We start from the raw sequence: 21,739 nt of genomic DNA, 5'->3' as shown, positions 1-21,739 counted from the left end.
GATTTTTAATTACTAGTCATTGATTTTGGTAATTGCACACATGTACATACACAGCAGTGCAGCAGGTTTTCACTTCTGTGGTCTTATCTCAAAAGTGGCTTTTAAAATGAGTGCTTATTACTGCAAGTGCTCCATGAGAAAGCAGTGCTCTGTTATTTTAGTCTTACTTTAGAGTGCAGCATAACTGTTGCATTTACAACTGATGCAAGTTGGCTTTTTGCCGTGCACTTAGAGACATAAACCCATACATTCAGCATGGAAAATCCCTGGTTATCAGATTTTTAAGTAGTGACTTGCCAAACTGAAATAAGGAAGAACAGACTTTTCGTAAGTGGTTGCATATCGTTGTAGAAAATCCCATTACCATTTGTTAAATGCTCATTTCTAAGATTTAAACAACAGTTGAATGAAGATCCTAGCTTTTAAGGAAAGTAGATATGCACCAAAATGGGGAGGAAGACTATTATAAGAGTTTATAGCAACTCTGGGTGCCCTCAGGAATTTTGCTGATTCCCTGTAACATCTGTGTCTGTTCTCAGATGTGTTTCAGGGAACTCAACAGTGGAGAGACAAATGTGAACAAAGACTTCCACATTTTGATTGCTAAGTGACCCTTGCTTTTATTGTTTCAGCATTCTGACTGGAATAACGTATTCCACTCTCACAGTTTTGCCTTAAGCCTTTCAGTGAAAATACTTCAAGAGCTATTCAAAAACTGAGAAAGGAGAGAACAACCTGGTTAGAAGGAGTAAGTCTGGCACTACCTGCTATTTAGCTTTGTTAGGACAACTAGGGTTTCTTCTTTGGCTGGGATCTGCCTTTTGCCATTGCTATCTATCTAGCTATTTCACCTGCTAACGTACAGTACCAGAATAAATCAGTCTCCCTTCTGAAGAGGGGGCTCAAATGTATGATGCAGCTAATGTGGATGAGCTGGTGGCTTGGCATCTGCTGAACTGTGGTAAGTGTCCATGTGTCCGCCTAGCACGGTGGATAGGCAAAGTAATTACTCAACAATTGAAGAAGTTGAATTTTCTACCTTTTCCTTTGAGATAAACATGTGGACCTGGGTAGTTCCCACGGCTTTGCTGATACGCAGTAAGTTTTTCAGATGCTACGATTAAGCTGTGTATTTATGTGCTTATATGCATATACTGATACATATGCATGCTGTCCTCTGCAAATCCCAGCAAGTTCCTTAGATCCTGTCCATATTCAAGAATATTTCTGCTTTTGCTGATGATTTTAGCACATTCTAACAGAAACATTACTTAACTATGTTACGGTAAATCTCTCAAATGGACACATTTTCTGGAGCAAGAGTTGACTTTTTGCAGCCTAGTAAAAATTACTTTCAAAAGCAGGGGACACATGAGCAGACAGACAAAACCCAAAGCATAAACCTGAAATAAATTTCACTTCAGGTCCTGCACTTGAATGAGCAAGCTATCTGTGTGAAATGTAGGAGCTTGAAAGCACCAGGGATTTAACCTGGGGCCATCCAGGGATACTTTTGCCTGGAACACACAGGAGTTAGAGTACTTTTAGGGGATATATCTTGTACTTTCAACTTGCTTGTACCAAGACACCTTGACTTACCAGTGCATTAACCTGTTTCTCATGCAGTGTGATACAAGCTAACTCAGGGAATGTTACATATACACTGAAATGCCAGTGACCTCAAGGAATTATAGTTACACCAGAGTAACTTACTTTCGTGCTTTCAAGCCGAGAAGAGGGAAAAGGGAGAGTCATGCCATGTGAAGTGTTCCAAACCATCCAAACCAAGTGTTCAAGTCAGGAGGGATCTGTGGTTTTTTTGCCTCTTTCCATAAAGCTGGTGGGGAGGTTTCCCCAAGTACCATTGGATACCTAAGCAGACAATTGTAATTGTCAAGACAATGTTCTGGAAGCGGTTGCTTCTTCAATTCTTGTACTCCAAAGAAGTTTAAGGTAGGGACTCTATCCATTTACTTTACATCATTGTGTTTCAGCAAGATAGTAAGTGAGAGTGAGGACTTTTCAGAGCCTTTGTGCAAGTCATGTGATGGTTTTTGTCTGGCATATGCTGTGTGTATCATGTGATGTTTTCCCAGAAAAAAAAAAATAAATGTGTCTTTTATTTAAATGTGACTCATTTAAAGGTCCTTTTACTATTTTCTTTTCTTTCTTAATAAATTGAAACATATTTTTATGTCCCCATGGGGGCCAGGGGAGAAAAAAAATGCACATTTGTAAACCCTCAGAGGACTGTGTATGGAAAAGGCCAACATGATTACTAAAATCATGAGGGTGAACAAATTTTTAAGTGTGGGTGTCTCTTGTAGTCATATATATGCATGCATTTTCTTTGTGTGTATACATATATATGCATGTACATACACAAATATGAATAAGGAGTACAAAAGAAACTTCACAGCACCGCTTGACACATTGTTTTGACTGAGTATTTGCAGGAAAAATATGTTTCCCAGCTAATTTTTTTGCAATATTAAAAGCTAAGCCAATCTGCATAACATTTAAAAAGTAGAGATCTTATCTGTTAGGAACAATCTTCTATCAGCACATTTTCTTGAACTGTAGAGTCAACGCAGGCTTCCAAATTTAGAGCAAACTCTGACACCCCTGTTTTCCCTTTGTGAAAATATTAGATTTGTTGTTCCTTTTGCAGAACTGAGCTTGTGATCTACCTGCAATAGAAATATTTTATATTCCTTTATTGCTTCTACAACTCTCCTGGTTTTGTATGGGTATATTGATTTTATTTCTCCTTCTGGAAGCATTTTCTTTTAATTTGTTGTTTAAAAGGATGTTATAGTCAATGCTTATAAAAATACTGCAATTAAAAGGTTAAATTAATACTATGTGAATTGTAGATTTGACTCATAAAATAATCCTGGACAGCAAGACTGAGAAATTTCCAGTTCTTATGATTTTCATAGGAGAAAATGTATCTGAATCAAGAGCTTGGTTTAGGAGGAACAATCATACTTTGCTTATTTTTATTATAATCACAACAACATTTTTGAAAGACAACAGTACAAGTATGGAACATACATGTACAAATACAGATATGACATCTTTATGAGGTAGACTGAACAACTTCTGAATGTTAACTCCTTTATTATATCTCCCATGCCAACTGGCAATAATAGTGCTCTAATTTACTGTTTCAGAAATTCCAATTTTGTATTTATTGACTTTTAAAATATTTTGTAGCTTACATAATAAAAATATGTATTATTATTTTATACACTTTAACTTAAAAAGTATAGCACACACTGATGCAGATACAGTGATGAATATTCTGGAGGTGCAGAGTAAGAAAGACAGCTACATATGTACATATTTAGTGTTTCAAGCCTCAGCACAAACTTAATGATCCATATCAATCATTATTTATGCAAAATTCTCATACAATCTGTACATTCCATCCATAGAAACAATATAGAAGAAGGTATAGGAAAGTCAAAGAGATTCACCTTGTACAGTTATGAAACAGTTGGACAGCAGAGGTGCACTTGGGTCTCCCAAACTGCTCTCATCCATTGCCACAAGAAGAGACAAGGAAGCAAAAGAGGAAGTGATATCTTTCCAAAAAACAGTTTAATGATTTGGTTTTGCAGAATCATATCCCACCGCCCCTATTCTGGAAAACCCTAGCTAGTGCCTCATGCATTTGTGAACCCCATTCAATATTTATACTTTGGGGGCTGCTGGGAGAAGCAGGTCTGATCATGGTTCCCCAACTCCCTCCTGTCCTGTTTTAATCTGTCTGGAGGATTCTGCAGGATTCAACCCTCATCAGTTGTAGATTCTGCAAGCAGCCTGTTTTCAAACATCTTCACAGGGATCCTCTCTTATTGTAATCTCTTTAGACACATCATAAGCAGTTTTTCTGAGGACTATCTATGTGTCAGGTTGGAAATTTAATTCACTCCCAGCTATTTTTGGTGGCTGTTTCTGAATGCAAATATCTCCATGAAAATATTTTGTAAGGGGGCAGGGGGGGTGGTCCTAAATGTATCTCTTTTTTCAGGAAACTACAAGCAGTGAAAAGCAGATCCGAGTTCAAAATGAAAGCACAACAGACATTGCACTAAAACCATGGTATGGCTGACATCAGGACATCAAGCAGTCAAATAGACTGGCAAAAATATGGTGACAAAAATAGACTATATTTTACCTGGTCAAGAGGATGCCCATTATAACAGTGAAGAATATAAACTATTAAACTTACATAAGAGAGCTTCACATGTCTCAACTGCATTTAAGACAGTTTGCTTTCTATGAGGCATGCAGACAAGGACATAAAAGTGTATTTTTCTGTCTTACAGCTTACAGAAGAAAGGGGGGAGTTGGCATTAACTATAGTGGGTTTGCTACCTACATATCTTCAGCTTCATTATGTTAGCTATGTAGACTGATGAACTGTAATTGTTTCCTGGCTACCGTTGGTAGGAGATAGGGTAGCAAAGGGCTTTGGAGCACTGCTAGGTTCCTGTTTCTTTCATTGATCTCTGCGAGAACAATCATTATGATAATTATTCTCATCCAAGCTTCTGTAATATAGCTGCCAAATAAATGCTTCTTGGTTAATATGCCTCAATTAATGGGTCACCCAGTGTAGCTGCAGCAGGTTGCAAGTAAGTAGCTTTCAGGATTTGAGCCCAGATGATTATAGGTTTTCTTTCCCTTTTTAGATGAAATGGATTCATAAGCCTTACTCAAATGAATCGCTCTTGTAGTCATTAATTATAGTATGCACATGTTAATGACATCATTATCAGGAGATAACATGATGTCCCAAAGACCACGTGTTACAGTTGTTTCCTGTGCAAACAATTGTGCTTGATAACAGAGCCTGCCACAAAATGTCAAAGGAAACCACATGGTGTGTTGAAATGATTGTGAAATTATCATGTGTCACAGCTATGTATGTCATAAACAATACCATAATGACTGAATTTTTCATTGGCTTCTTGTGTGAGGGATACCGAAGAGAACAAACAATTAAGATCCTAAACATCTCAAGTGTAGCACATAATGCAGCACTGAATTGTTTAAAGCATATCCTGTGACTGAATTAAAATGTGTTAGTCATGAATTGAGGATACGGTAGTAATAGGCAGTACTAAGGAACTTGTAAGATTTTTTGTTTTGTTTTTATTAAACATAAACAGAAAGGAATTAACTGGCAAGCTTGAGAGGTGGGCCTGTGCGAACCACATGGAAGTTCAACTAGGCCAAGTGAAAGGTCCTGCATGTGGGTTGGAGCAATCACAAGCACAAATACAAGCTGGGAGGAGAATGGATTGAGAGCAACACTGAGGAGAAGGACTTGGGGGTGTTGGTTGATGAGAAGTTCAACATGAGCTGACAATGTGCACTTGCAACCCAAAAAGCCAACCGTGTCTTGGGCTACATCAAAAGGAGTGTGACCAGCAGGCTAATGGAGGTGATTCTACCCATCTACTCTGCTCTCATGAGAACCCACCTGGAGTAATGCAACTAGCTCTGGAGCTCTCAACATAAGAAGAACATGGACCTGCTAGAGTGGGTCCAGAGAAGGGCTGTGAAGATAATGAGAGGGCTGGAGCACCTCTCCTGTGGGCACAGGCTGAGAGAGCTGGGGTTGTTCAGCCTGGAGACGAGAAGGCTCCAGGGAAACCTTATAGCAACCTCTGAGTACCTAAAGGGGACCTACAAAAAGCTGGAGAAAGACTTTTTACAAGGGCATGTAGTGGTAGGATAAGGGGTAATGGCTTTAAACTGAAAGAGGGTAGATTTAGATTAAAGAAGAATTCTTCACCATGAGGGTGGTGAGGCACTGGAACAGATTGCCCAGAGAGGTTGTAGATAACCCATCCCTGGAAGTGTTCAAGGCCAGGCTGGATGGGGCTTTGAGCAACCTGGTCTAATGGAAGGTGTCCTTGTGGATGGCAGGGGAGTTGGAAGTTTCTTTAAGGTCCCTTCCAATCCAACCCATTCTATGATTCTGTTAATTTTTTTACTATTCCATAATTTAGTTCTTATTCAGCACCTCACTTTTAGCTTGTATGAGGACTGGATAAGTAAGATTGTAGGAGAGTTGCCAATATAACTCTTACTTTAGCAAATGAAATCTTGGTTGGGTAAAAATCAGTGGCAAAGCTCTTCTGGCCTTCTACAGCACCAGAATTTCACAAATGTCACCTTTCAAGCTTTAAAAGTATGAATAATCTCACTTACACCCCTGTAACAAGTCAGTGATGCAGCAATTTCAAGCCTGTGATTGACACATGGGTTTTGCTGTTGACAGTCACAGGATCAGAGCTGTCCCCATTATCCAGAGCAGTGGGACCAGTGAGTGTCCAACAGCACTTTGCTGCTGAACGCTTCCTGGCTTTACCTCTGCACATCCCGATTCAATAAGAAAGACTGAACTCCTTCTTTCTGTTACCTATGGATTTTAGCTGTTACCATATTTTAAAGTTTTCCTTCTGAGCCATGAAAGTGACAATTTATTGAGCTATATATTTTTTTAATTTCCCTGTTTTTCTTTTCCTGAACTGAGAAATGTGATTATTTTCCTTCTGGAAGTAAGCTGTGCACAATTGCCAAGAGCTACTATGGGCTCACCAGGCACTGAAAAGTTGAGCACTTCCCCCTGGGCTGCACAAGATGCTTGTTGAAGGATTGCTAGGAGCTCTTCTTCCTTAATGCTGCCTCTTCCCCAGGGTTATGTGGGACCTACTGACAATCAGCTCCCTAGAAGCACTGACAATATCATCATCTTCCAGACCTGTGATTTTTTTTTAATCCACAACACCATGTTTTCAGATACTCCGGTAACAGTAACACTGTTTTAGTCAGCAGTAATTAGCCATCAGTAACAAAGAAGACAAAGAGTGCTACCCAAACTTTATTCCTCCATCATCTTTCCCTAACCTAACTGAATTTCAAAAAGTGTGTGTTCCTGATGCAGATGCTACTTTATATGAAAAATACGTCTGAGCAAACCATCTTCCCTGAAGCAAGTCCAAGATAGCTGATACGCAAATATTTAAGAAAATTTAAAGTTGAAAGACTAGTCTCTAAAGTAACATCTAAGTTCACGATTTTGTACTCTGTGATTCTAGGTGATCCCAAAAGAGAAAGAGAAAACCATCTCAGAGGCTGCTTTTTAATTATATGTTTTCTTACCAGTAATAATGTCACAGGAATTCTTGACAGTTGACCTGTTTTTACACTTCCTGAGAGGTTTCAGTAAGATTAAGATAATTATTCAGATTCCTTTCTGTTTTCACCTGGAGTACCAAATCTTCCAATGCTCCCTACAAAACTAATTATTCAGGTTTACTGCCTTGCAGTTACCAGCTAGCTCAGTCCTGATACATGCAATAAATCAGCAGTGACCCCTTTTTCACCTCTTTGCCTCCTGTTCTCTACAAAGGACACTATCTAATTAAAAAACACAACAGGGGCCCGCTCAGACAGGAGGGTAGATTGGGGGGGGGGTTGGGAAACTGTGACATTATAGGGATTTATTCTGTCAAAATCTGAGGCAAATAACATGAGTTGTGGAGAGAGACATGTAAGTGACTAGTGAGATTTATGAGAGACTGGCAGAGCTGACAATAGGAACTGGAAGAGTTACTGGAACTGCCAGCAACTTTGCAAGCTTTTGGAAAGAAAATCAAAGGATTTGTTAGCAGCAGTATCAAAAATGTATTTAACTGACACATGGCTGAGAAGGCTTTTTCTTCTTCGGTGCTGCAAATATGATTGCATTTATATTTTGTTTTCACAGTTCACTTGAGTTCAGCTTCTTAATTGTAAGACTAGTCCTCTGTCTCTTGGTTGATGCCATTCATACAGAACAACTGAGTCAAGTACACAGCATAAATACAGGAACATTGCAGGAACCACACAACTTTAAGAAGTTTTCAAGTTATCCTTGGAAAACCTTTGTTAAATAAGAGTTTGGATCTTTTCTAGCTGTGCAACTACCTCAAAAGACAGCAATTAATTCACCATCTAGCTAATCAAGGGGTATTTTTAGGAAGACTTTATTTGCACTCAGGGACTTCCAACGATTTTACAAAGCAACTTGAACATCAATGAATAAAGGAGGAAAGTAACAGCATCTGTTAAACAAGGTGGGAAGTAACCTTCTAGGAAACTTTAATTTTGCCCCAGAAAATAGAGTAAAATAAAAGTATCCTATGTGTCATTCAGCAAGCCTACTCAAAAGACCAGTCTTATTTCTTGCTTTATTTCTTTTACTATTTTATTACCAAGGTCATGTTCAAAAATAAGGCAGAAATAAGAGAAGTAGCATAATTCACCAGCTGCATAACCCTAAGCACCATGTACACCCTGTACTAAAGAAAACCTCATCTTGTGGGAAAACAATGTTTTTGTAATTAAAGAATATGTCATCAAACATGACCACAACAAAAAAAGGAGACTATTTGGAAGTTATTTTGTTTATTTAAATTCTGGGTGCTTGAATTTGCCAGTTAAAATAAGTTTATTTCTTAATCCATATAAGAATTATCCAGATAGAGTATCTTACAGTTCCTTTAATTACTTTAATACTTAAACACTTTTAAAGTCTGCTACCAGTAGAGTCAGAATACTTAGTCTTCAAAATAGACTTCTGTCATTCAAGATGAAGGATTCAATACTGAATGAAAATGGAACCAACTCTTCCAGCCAGTTGCTGGATATAGAGACTTGAACAAAACATCTTGGTTGAATAGTCCTCCATTTTCATTCCTAGGAACTGAGGGGAAAAAATTGTTGTCCACAAAAGCTCCTGAAGGTGTCCAGTGTGATCAATGACCCACTTACTAGAGGGAAAAGAAATAAAAGAAAATAAACTGGGGTGGAGAGGCAATCTGCTTTTATCACCCTTTTCTTTGCATATAGTTGAGATGATGTGGGAATCTGGTACTTGTGTCCCAGTTCAGAATTGTAGCTGCAGGTGATTTGAGAGTGGCAGCATCTACTTTTTTTATAACATTCATATTACTATTCAGTGATTAGTTTGGCATCATGCTGACATTGTTATTACTTTATCTTACTAGTAAGGAAAGAAAAAAGGTAAGGTCACTCTTCAGCATCTTTCATCTGTGAATTCTCAGTGAAATAGTATGGGGCAAAGGTGTAGCACACCTTTAACAACAAGGGATTTTTGATGCCAAATTTCAAACAGCCAGATTTTCCGTCAGTTAACAGAGAGCAGAAGTGAAAGAGCTTCTCAAGATAAAATCTCAGAGTGTTTTTTACAGGACATGGGGTAATATGGTAAATCTTTCATTACAAGCATCTACCAAGAAAAAGACAACAACAGCAAAAAAAACCCCAACAACAACAAAAACTACACACTACAAAAACAAACCAAAGTAAACAAAAAATCCTGAATTCCAGTAGTTATTTGCAGAGCAGAAGTAACACGCGCATACAGCACTAGATTGTGTCCTGCCCATCAGTCATTACTGTCTAAAAAGTGTTTGGTGTTCTGAGTCTAGTTTCATAACAGAGGCGTTAACAAGAAGGGAAGCTTGCACAGTAGCTGATGGGTCTTGCATTGGTTTATGAATAAAATAAGTAGAAGTGTTCCAAGTCATTGGGAAATTAGAATTATGGATGATGGTTTGATGAAAATTATTTCATTTCTCTGTATATTTTCCAAAGTTTTTGTGGAGAGAAAAATAAAATGTTAGATATTTGCACAGACAACAGTTGAAAATAAATTATTAGAAATATTCAGAAAGTTCCATCCATTGGCTCTCCATCATTAGATTTGACACATAAATTATTGTCTAGGAACTAGGTTCTGAGGGCCTAGACCAGCCATAGCTGACTACAAATCCAGCCCAATGTCTTAGGAAGGTTGTAGTAAAAGCTGAACCAGGAGCTGTGGAGCCCAGAGCTTGGTCCCACCTATGATGTCAAACCACAGGCACACTCAAGGTCCTCAGCTTCACCACAGGGTGCTGTGAAATCCTGAGATCCCTATTCCAGCCTGAGTTTTCACCATTTTCAGATTACTTTTTATGGAGCCAAGGAAATGTAGGGCACCCTTCTTTCACAGCTGGGAATGTGAAAACTCTGATCATTCCTCTCGAAGCCTGTGTCATCCACCTAGTTTACTGGGCAGCACTGCTTTATAATCAGAGGCCTTTCTTTCTGCGTAGTCATAAAAAGCAAGAGGGGATCCCAAGAAACAGTGGTTAGATGTGATGCAGATAAATGAATTTCAAAGCCTTACGTGGCCATTCTTACATCTTGGTGTCTTTACAGCCAAGTTAATAAGGTATAGTGGGATGATAATTTCTCAGTCTGTTATAGGAAATATTTCATTTTGGAAATAAAATATTATTGAAGAAACTTAAGATAATGAACTAACAGTTCTAGTCTGTATTGTTTTACTTCCTTTGTGTTGTTGACACAAAGCCAGTATACACAGTGAAATGTTTGTCATGCTAGAAAAACAGAAAATAGAGAGGAAGAGGCTGAGGCATTTAGATGCAAGGTTGTGTCCTCAAACATTGCTTACTCTGTTTGCAGTCTCTTTTTCTCATCTTTTGACCAGTAATTGAAAGCTGAGTTAATACACCCTTTTCAGCAACTCTTTTTGTCAAAGGCACCACATGCTCATAAAATAGTTTTGGGTTGAAGAAATTGACTGTCATTTTTTTGTCAGAGAACAGGTAAAGTCCCAACAGGAACAGCTCTGAAAAGCTTCCTACCGAGTTACATGAAACTCTAAAAGGTATCATAGAAAGAGCAAGACCACCCCAATAAAAAGACAATATAAATCCTGACCTCCTGGTGCATGTGACTAATAAGGCTGCTATATGTTGCATAATCTCACGATATTTCACTGTAAATTATTGTTCATTTTTTAATGGAATATAATTTTTAAAAGTAAAAACAAAATGCATAATCACCAAATCAGCACTTAGAGCTCCTCAGTTTTCTAAAGGCAAACTCTTTCTTTGAAGATAATTTAATAATTTAGGTAGCAAGTTTAGATCTAAGTGCAGATTGTGTAGGTGTTCGTATTTTAAGGATGTGAATCAGAAAGAAACCTTTTACAATCTGGTTACAAAAAAAGCAAACCAGTATTTTCATATTGCCCCTGTAACTAGTTGCTTAATTTGTCATATTCAACATCAATTGTATACGATCTGTCAAACCACGCTTAGAAGCATGAATTTCTTCCTCCTTTGCTGGTGGTTACATTATCACCACTGCCATTTTGGCTTCTAGTTTTGTGTGTTCGTTCTGCATGTGGAAGAAGGAATGGGAGTTCCTATTGATTTGAAAGACAATTTAAAGGAAAAAAAAAATAAAAATAAACCAAATCCTTTGAACTCCTTATAACATTCATGCTGTGAGAAGGTACCGTGGAGGAAAGAGACCTGCAGCCCTGTGCCATGTGCTTGTTCATGAGATGGATGGCTATAATTTGCTCCTGTCTGAAACACTAGTATTTACGATGCCTTTCCTTGGCCAAGGGGTAAAACAGTCTCTAGAGAAACAGAAACATTTTTAAGAGTGTATTGAAAAGAGAAATCCACAGGACAGCTGAAGGTCAAGGGAAGAAGGCAATGAGGGTTGATTTGTCTTCTTTTCCAGGTAATGAAAAAATTCTCCTTATTTGACTGCATGGAAAACATTCTTCCCCCTCTGTCATTCACTCACACATCTGCAAGCACAAGCACAAGCACATGCACGTTGACCCGGGTTATACAGTAGGACCCTAGTTATATAGCAGGACACTGTCAATATCAGGAACAGTAGTGTAAAATTTGGCTTTAAAACTACTTTTGAGCTGTTCTCTGGCTCACAGCTGGATGAGCATATTGTCTGCTTTGAATAAGCCAAAATAACCATAAAACTGGTTCAAATTAGGTCTCCTTCCTTTGGCCTTAGGCATTTGGGTACTAGAGCCAAATTGTCATCCGTTGCTTTTGTCTAGAAGCATTATTAACTGTTCAATCTAATAGTCCCAAAATACTCAGTGGGAAGGCCTACCCTTCAGATTTGCTAAAGCACTGCAACAGCATAACAGCAATGAATATAAAAGGCACCAAGAAGTCCCCAAGCTGGCTCCTAATTTTATGTTTAATCTAAGTGAGAATTTTACTTTCTGATTTTCTTCTTTTCTTCTGTAAGAGCTGCTGTTTATTTAGGGGTAAATGTAACTCACAGAAGTATTATGCTGAATATCTTGATAAATATCATGTTTATCTAAGCCCTCTCTGCTTTGTCTTATTAGTATTTACATGCTTCCATAAGACATATATCAAAAAAATTGTTAAGTACTCAAGCTACCTACCAGTTTTTCCTAGACTGTGCAGTCTTTAAGATGGTTCCCCATTCTTCTAGAAATGTTCTCCTCTTACTGATCAAGTTAGGTGATCTGTTTTCCCTTTAGAAGCTGCTTGCATGCTGAGCAGCCAAAGTAGAAAATAGACCTCATAGTGGAAAATAAAAGATAGAATAGATTAGAAATCAAAATCGCTGGTTTTCAGTAACAAGCAGAGATAATACTCCATGGGCAGTCAGACTATTCTCAAACCATCCCTACATGGTCTCTGTAACAAGGGGCAAATACTAGAATTTTGACTGGAGACACCAGATTGATGTCCATCAAAACAAATGTCTTCAGAGCTTTTTATTAGGATCATATTCTCACCAGATGAATCTTGTTTCCTGCTTTTCCTGAGGTAGTAGCATTTGTTGACATCCTGAAACTCCTCAGGAATGCAGAATTTAAGATTAGACCCTTAGCACTGGATTCTCCTGGCTTTAAGCTAGGCTTCTAAAGGTTGGTTGCAAAAGCATAAACAGCTCACCCTGAGGTCTTTTTATCATGAATAAGAAGCCATTCTTCATCTTTAAGACAAGATTAATTGCCCTCTGGAAAGTCTTGTTTCCCCCACGCCAAGGACTGCTGCAGAAGTCATCCTTGTTTGACTAGCTGAAGACTTGGATGACTGGTTTTTAGCCACCCAATGTTAGGCTGAGATGAATCCCACTAACTGCTCTACCTCCATGCACAGATGAATGTTTTTGTGCATATGCACAATGCAATAATTCCTTTATTTTAGTATTCATATGCAGAGTATATATATTTATATTGTTTGTCTTAATGTGCTTACATAGCGAATGCCTACATAAATATATAGAGAGTTGTATCTTGCTGGTTTTAATATATTTGAGTTCTGTTCCCATTATAAGAGTATCAGATGCTATTGATATATTTGCATATATCTAGAGAATAAAAGTATAATTCACTCTGGAAGGCTTGATGAGACTGGTTCTGCCAGAGCTCTCGTATACATCAGCAGATAGCATTTCATGGCTTTTTAGCTCAGAACCGAGCTGTTATAGACCCAAGTCATCATGCTTAAAAGTACACTTACTTGCATGAATGAGCAGTGAATGAAAACCATTAATGTCCCAGCATGCACTGCTCACCAATACTCATTTTTGTTGTAGTCAGAGTTTCTTAGTGTGTTTCTGCTTCATTTAAACCCGTCAATACCTCAATTAGTGCTTGCTTCTCTTCCCCTGGGAGGAACATTTACACATGTCACTTCACAGCCTCCAAAATCTAAAAGACCCATGGGAATTGCTGGGCCATAAAATATATCCTGATTAAAGCTTGTGTTTTCCAGTGACTGTCTGCCTTTTTTATTTTTTTTCACCTTTTAAACCTGTAAACTGTTTGGGTATTTTTAATGAAATGGCACAAATGTAAAGGTTAAAACATAACTTGTATGAAAATGAACACTCTCCCATGCGATTCCAGTCTATTTTTTTTTTTTTGCTGATTTGCATTCATTAAGTCACCAAAAATTAGAGTGCCTGACTTTACAATTATGATAGCAGTAACCCTCTCATTTAACATTAAAACTTGATGCCATCTTGATGGCAGACTGAATTCTATTTAAGATCAAAGCATTGGAAAGTTATCTAAAATTATACATTGCTAGTTATAACTATTTAACATTCCTACTCTTTCCAGCCTGACTTTTATACAGGGTGAAAAAAAGATCATAATTGATTTGGAACAAAAAGTGGCCCAATAAATGTATATGTAACAGATACAAGTTTCTAATACTATTTTTTAGACATCCATACTTTTGAACAATGTCGATTATGAAGATGGTCTTTATCTAAGCCTTCATAAATCATAATTATATACAAGGTAGTGCATTTATAATTTTTATAGATCTTCAATGACTTATTTTTGTTATTGACAGTTAGCTAAGCTTTGATGAAACTGATTTTCCAGTGCCTCATGTGGGTTACCATAGTTTGTCACAAATTTCCACATGCTTTTATTATAACTGACTGCAGGGAACAAAGCTGTCAGCTTATCATTTCCCATTTTCTTTCTCTTGGTTATTAGGAAGTGCAGTTAGACAAAATGGGAATTGAAGCTGCATAGCAAAGCGAAAGAAAGTCACATTCATTTCAGAACCATGTCGAAGTCAAAGGAAAGACCAAGAAATGTAAGCAGCTGCTGGTCTCATGTGTACCATTTGAAGACAGCAGTTTGCGCTGTGCAAACATAAAACTAATGCAAGAAAAGACCTTAGGAAGAGGAAAGAAGTGCCTTTGCGACTTGAGAGAAAAGACCTTTTTTATTTTATTAATGTGTCTTTTGGTTAAAATTCATAGTTGTCATGCAAAATAAATCAACTTCTTTTCCTATAATGTGACCTGAAACTGCTTCTGAGTGAATAAGATATGAACCCTAAATGTTCACAGCCTTCACCCTGACATATTCAATCAGATCATGAGGCACTGGTGAAGCTGCCAAGTACTCAAGACATCATTGTCATTCTTATTAAAGCTTAGCATCAAACGAGGCCTGTTCTAGCTTGGAAACACATGTTTGAATAATACTTACAATCGAAGTAATTTCATTTATATCAGTAGAATAGCTAGCTTAAATGGTATTTTAGGCTGTGCAGAATACTTATTCATTCCCACACATTGATTTATTTTTTTTTAGATTTTTTTTTTTTTTTTCAGAGATTATCTTGTATGGATGCCCCAATATCCTAACAGTACAGTTTTTATATACCACTGAGTCTTGTGGTTTGAAATGGAATTTGTAATGCAAACTTAAGTAGCTGGGGCACGGACTGTTCACGTCAGTGTTTAACTTCTCTCTATTATTTATGTATTGTAATTCTCATGGACATCACTCTTTGCTAAATAGAAACATAAAGACTCAGTTTCTGCTGTGCAGAGTCTCTTTTGCCATGACAGTACTGTTTCTCATACTGTTATATCAGAAGATTTTTTTGGTAATAGAACTGCTAATGAAGCTTCTGCCTATTGCCCAGAAATCCAGTCACCTAAAAGTTATTAATGGGAGCATGCAAAAACCTAGCATCCCTCCTTTTAGGGCAGGCTGGCAGTAGGAGGTAATCTGATTTGTTTTGCTTTGTTTTAAAAATGTTTTCAGGAATGTATTTGTCAATAAATTATCTGGATTTATTTTTATGTTATGTAGACTCCTGAAACTAAAGCTGAGTAAATAATTCAACCTGTCTTATTAATTCATCAAATTTTTGCTTCTCTCCTCAAAGTTCTAAGGTTTACATGTTTGGAATTCCTGTAGTCTGGAACTTCAGCAGCAATTGATTTCAAAGTATTTGTTTTTTGAATTTGAAATCCATGCCATATTGATTAGTTATATAAGTCACCCAGTATTGTTTCTGCTTGAGAGTTGCGTTGCTTCCACAACAAATTCAGCACTAACTCCAAGCAATATAGTGAAATATTGTATTCAAAATTCACTTTCATGAAATATTTAAATATTTGAAATTGAATTTTAAAATATTTATCTTAAAAGAACATGACTCTAAAGGAGATTCACAACAGACAAACATAAGTAGGTTTCAAACATGAAGTTCATCTTCAAAATTAGTGAATATTGGTAGAAAACAGTTTTCATTAATTATATGTTCATTATTTTTGTGAAAATAACTTGTATTCATGAAAATGGAGTTTTTGGTTTTGTGTTAGCATATTTTTTTCACCCATTCAGACATACAGTTTGTTTTCTAGTCTTGGGCATCTCTTGAAGAGGAGGGCTAAGAGCATTACTTTCACCTACTGGAGAGGTCACAGATTTACCAAGAAACTATGTGCTTATATTGAAGTATTTGAGCAATCCTGTTGATTCAAAATTCTCTGCAAGATTCAGGACACCATTTGAATTCTGCAGAGGTGTCTCTTAAGTAAACAAAAACCTTACTTACCAGGAAGGGAAAACTGAATTTAAGAGAACAATTTTACGTATGCACTCACTGACTACTTGAAGTCTGCTAAATTTGAAAATAAATTAAAAAACAGAAATCAACTAATTTTAGTGTGAGATCAAGTCTTCCTTAATTTTAAGTGATGTATTTGCATGGGATTAATTTGCCTGAGCAAAAGTGGATTGAAAAAAAGGGAATTTGTTTTGAAGGTAGAAAAATCTCATATGTTGTGGACAGAAGAGTATTCACACAGTGGCTGACCAGCATGAGACGATAGGCTGAATTTTGATTAAATGTTAATTTGTAATTTTAATTCATTTTTTCAGCATATATTCATTTCAAATTTAATGCAGTTTTCTTGTATCGCAACTCCTGTCCTCATTCATGATGTTATTTTTACCCAATGTTGTTGAAACTGCATCAAAGGGCCTTAGTTCTCTGTTCTAGAAGCTGTACAAGAAAAACAAAGGGAGTTCATCTTCCCTCATTACAGTATCAGTGGGCACACGTGTGCAATCAAGAAAGGCATTTCTGGTTCCTGAATGATCAAAAAAGAGGCTTCGAAGGCACGGTTCGTCTGGTTAGATGAACAGCACTCTTGAAGTATTCGATCTTCCTTTCCATTGAGGAAGTCTACAATGCCTAGCCTGGCATAGATGCTTGCAAGATGAACACCACTATGGTGACAGCTTTTTCCCAAAATGGGCCATTTGAGCACGCTTTACTAAAGGACCCAGGATATGTGGGAGTGACACTGTGCCAGGGCAGAGATCTTCAGACCAAGAGCAGTGGAAACATGGTGAGACATGGCGAAATGCTAGGAGTCACACCACTGACAGAGGCCAAGACGTGTCTGTTATTGAGCACACTCTCAATTCTCCTGTGCTCAGTTATCTCCAGATCATTATGCCTTTAGGTTTGTTTATCTGCTGCATCTTTTCCATCCTCTTTGTCGAGACCAACTAGAATCTGCATTGATATCCCACTATAATCAGCAATTTAACACAAAACACGTTGTACAGTGACACATCATCTCCTTACCAATTGTGGTGTTGTGTTCCTCTCTTCTCATCACAGCCAGGTTGCCAGAAAAATCCCATTTGAAGACCACGGATAGTAACAGGTCTTAAGCATACTGAGAACTTCAGTCAGTCTTAGAACCATTTAAGGATATAAATATATTATATCAATATAATATATCCTATATACAAGGATATTTAGTGTTTAATTACAATATAAAGATAGGGAGTCTTTTCATTTGCTTTCTTCTCACATAGCTATTTCCATCTATGAGCGAAAAGAAAGAAAAAATAGCTATTCCTCCCTCTCCCCTCCCTACATAATTTCTAAAATTAATATGAATTTCAGTTTTCTAGCAACTCATGAAGGTTTATTCTAAAAGAATTTTAAAGACTCTGTTACTTTGCTCAAGCTTCACCTAACTTACTATAGCCTCCTAATTCCGGATAATGAGACTAGTCTTTGTCAAGGTAATTAAATGTTTTTCAGTTTTGTTTGCATTCAGTTCCTGATAAAACACTCAGAAGCAGCAGGGGAAAAAAAAAAAAAAAAAAATCAGAATAAGTAATTTTTACTGAATCTCAGGAAAGGTCCAGGTTCAGTTTTCTTCAAGAATGGGACAAAAAGAATGGGACAAAGATTATTGTTTCCTCTTAGCCAGTTCCATGATTCTTCAGAGTAACCTCAATGACAAAATTTTGCACTTCAATTTTTAATGATGAAATTGTTCATATTATAAAGCAATGTTACTCTTTACAGGTTGACACAAAGAAGGGGGAAAACAACAGCTTAACCTGGGAAAAGGAGTAAAAAAATCATCTTTCCAAATGGAAATCCAACTTTAAATGAGAAATGTCCTAGATTAATCGTGCTGGCAGCAATATCCATACCTTGAAAACAGAAATTGTCATAATCTATAAACTGTAGACATGTAACAATGGGCAGGCCACGTGGCATGACTCAGAGAAAGACGTGGAGAACCCCAGAAGAGAGAATTTTGTATTAATTTGTCCTACAGGGAAGACTACTCCAAAATCCTGGCACATGACACTATGTGTTCCTTGAACACACAGAGCAATATGCCCTTCTCTTCCAAAATTCTCTTATATAAATATATATCATTATATGTGTCTGTATTCTACGTGTATTTGAAGAGACATAAAGGATGCACACACTTAATATTGCATCTGAATCATCTTCATGATTCTAAATGCCTTCACTTCTTTTAAAGTCATCCTCAGAGAATATCTCATGCATATATAGTGCAGATTTAGTTTGCTTATTTACAGCTTTCTAGATTATTTTGTCAGTAAAGAGCCATCATATTTATCTCAGTTATTTGCATCAGTAATTTGATTAAAGATAGTTGGAAGATGAAGAAACAGGTTGCCTAAAATATCCTTGGGATTTTGGCTTTGTTACCAGAAATCTTTTGACATAGAGGAAGATAAAAAGAAAAGCTTATGGTGTAGGATCATTGGAGATAAATTGTGAAGAGTGAAAAATCAGCTTTGGAGGAAGGGCAAATATTTAGCTGTGAGGCATTGCTATAGCAATAAAGAATCAGTGTCGAGGATTAAATGAGAGGAAGGGAAGGATAAGTAGGGATAAAGCTGTATCTGAGGAATAGAGTCATATTTCTTTGCATGTTTTTATGCTGTTCTTCTTAAGAAAGTTTGTTGGAAAAAAAATGAGCTTCATATACTAACCTCTGTTTTATAAAAAGCACACAAGATGGTTGCAAGTGTTTGGTTTGGCACTGTCACACGTCAGGGGACTTTTGGTAGACAACTGTTTAGGAGACCTGAAACTGAGCCTCTGAGACAGGCTCCTTGAGGTCCATGAGATTTAAATCCAGATCCAAACATCTCATTTTCTGTGGATGCACACTGTGTGCTCCTACCTGTGAAGCAGGAGGTGGGTAGACCTGCCAGTGCAAGACTCTCCTCCTTCAAATGCTGAGCCCTCTGCCTGGGGATGTGGGCACCCTGGGTGCTCTGGTACCTTATCAGGAGGCACGGATTACCCCTCAGCTCCTGGATGGCTATCCACATGATCCCTCCTTCACCAGAAGATAACATACAACTCGAAGTAGGAGACACTGATGGGAAGGAGGACTGTCAGTATAAAGAAAATCACTTAGGTGACTTCGGAGGTTGGCAGGATTTAATGAGGAAAGGGAAATGAGGTTGGAGGAGGAAAATGTTGCTGTAGGGGTTAGGGAACATGTGAGAACCTGAGAAGGTTTCAGCAGGAAGAGAAGAGGGGGAAGTGAAGGGGACTGGAGTGTGTTGCATTCAGAAAAAAAAAGGAGATGTGGAGAGGTGCAGCAAATGAAGAAGGAAGAGAGGCCTGGGAGGTTTAGGAGATTATGGAAGGAAGGTGGTAACACAAGCTAATGGTCATAATGTGGGTTCCTTCGTAGCCTGTCACTTATTTGAATTGGGTCTGTTGTTGATGACAAAATGCATAAAAGCATATATTGATTTCAGGTGTTGCAGATGAAGGCAGATTTGTTGAAGTATGCATACCTGTGCATACAGGGCCCAAAGACCTGCTTTTCCATAGGCTGAGTATGCTTCTGTCTTTGGAAGCAATAAGCAGGTGACCACAAAAAGTGACTTTCTGAAAGTAACCTCCTTGGGGACATCAGTACTTAGAGAAGCACCAGATAAGACTGGAAAATTTTCATTCTCTGGAAAATGGAATCAGACTCGTCCTCATTTCCTACTCTGATTATTTGTCATTTCTTCTTTTTGAATGCTTCTCTTTGACAAAACTAATCAGTACCTAGTGTCCAAACAGCAAATAAGACATACTTCATCACTAACGTATATCAGTGCCTAAAGAGCCTCATGTCTCACACAAGACCTTCCTAAGACTTCTTCTTGTCATTAGATCCGATTCGTAATTCTGACCCACAGATCCACAGCCCTGTTAATTTTCAAATCCGTTTGTTTTGGTTCAGAAAGCCTTTGAATAAAAAGGGCTGCATCCTGACATATTGTCATATCCAAGAATCAACAGCTCTGGCATGTGAAAAGGTCATGCCACCAAGCATTAACATTTCAGAATAGCAAATATAGTAATTCATTTAAGTAAGGATGATTTTTTTTTTTTTTTTCTGCTTGGTAGTAATAGATGCAATAGATGCAGGAGGAAAGACTGGGAAGGATCCAAATCAGGTTCTGTGCCAATGTCATCTTCTTAAAATAGACACCCAGAGAAGTTGAGATTGAATGACTGAGTCATTCCAATAAGCACAGGAAAGTGTTCATGCATGGAAATGAAAGTGTTCATGCATTAAAAGGAAAGTGGAGCTATTGCAGGAGGCAACCATGGAGTGCAAGAACTTAGAGAAGGGGCTCTTTATTGCCACCTCATATGCTTTGAACAAAGTGAATAAATTCCTTCAGAAGAGAGCAGTTCTGTATACTGTCCACGGCTTTTCAGCTTCTCCCAAGCAGGGAAAGGGCCAGAACTGATAGACAGACCCTTGGGCACTGATTCGTCCTACTAACAAATGCCCAGGTACTATTTGTTGGTGGACAAATCATAAGCAAAGGAAAGGACAGGCTGAGGACACCAAAAAGACCATCATGTTCCAAAAATGCCATGTTTTGAGGGGGTTGTATTTAAACACTCTGAAGATTTTTTTCTTCCCATTTGTAGAAAATTTTTGTTCAAAAATCTGAAAATACCTGGGCTCAAGCCTATTCTTGCTAGCAAGAGAGTACTCTTTTCAGCATTAAAATCCTGAATCACTAATGAAGTTGACAATTATGTCCCAACTGTTCTGAAAATACCTTCTGAATACACAGAAACACAGTTCTAGCTAGATTTATTGTCAGTTTAATTATACTTCCAGTTCAGTACAGTTTAACTATGCACTCAGCACATACATGGACTGTAAGCTCATTGGTGCAGAGTCTTTCTTTTAGTTTTGTACAGATCCTGGTTTGATTGAGCCCTCATTTTGATAGGTCATTACTGTCTTACAAAATGGTAGAGCGTGTATCTGTTAGCAAATAAAACAGTAGCATATCAGATGGAATAAGAAATTTTCATCATTTCTTTATTTACCCCATATCTGAATGCTTATTACTTCCAGTACCCTTATGTGCTATGAATATTTTAATTACGTTACAAGCTGCCCTGTGAGTATCAGAACAAGTAGACTCAGGCTTCTTTTGGTTTTGCATCTTCTTGGCTCTACAGCTCCATTGTCCAGCCCCAGCTCGTCTCTGCTAAGTTCCCTTCAAGACCCATCTTCAATATTAAGAAAATACCCTGACACAGAAATGAAAGCAAAATAATTTCTCACATTTTTGGCCATCTGGTCAAATATGGACAAACTGAACGAGACCCAAACTGAAGGGCCAACTGTGTATCATCAGACTAGTCAGCTCACTGAAGAACAATATTTTTTTTGT

The 21,739-nt window shown here is 37.6% G+C and overlaps 1 protein-coding gene across 6 annotated transcripts in view; it reads left to right on the top strand.

Annotated features, from left to right (window-relative positions):
- Positions 1-21,739, top strand: part of DSCAM (DS cell adhesion molecule) — a 491,184-nt gene that overhangs the window by 359,086 nt on the left and 110,359 nt on the right. The window contains exon 13 of one of the 6 annotated variants that reach the window (XM_065068414.1): positions 1-21,739. This exon is cut by the window's left edge and continues 11,389 nt beyond it. The exons of the other annotated variants lie outside the window; for them this stretch is intronic. The gene's annotated coding sequence lies outside the window, so the exon portion shown is untranslated. 6 annotated transcript variants of the gene reach the window in all.

This window comes from Columba livia, chromosome 1 (assembly GCF_036013475.1).
Source record: "Columba livia isolate bColLiv1 breed racing homer chromosome 1, bColLiv1.pat.W.v2, whole genome shotgun sequence".
NCBI classification, from domain to species: Eukaryota; Metazoa; Chordata; class Aves; order Columbiformes; family Columbidae; genus Columba; species Columba livia.
The sequence above is the reverse complement of the archived record's forward strand: the minus strand, read 5'-3'. Positions and strand labels throughout refer to the sequence as shown.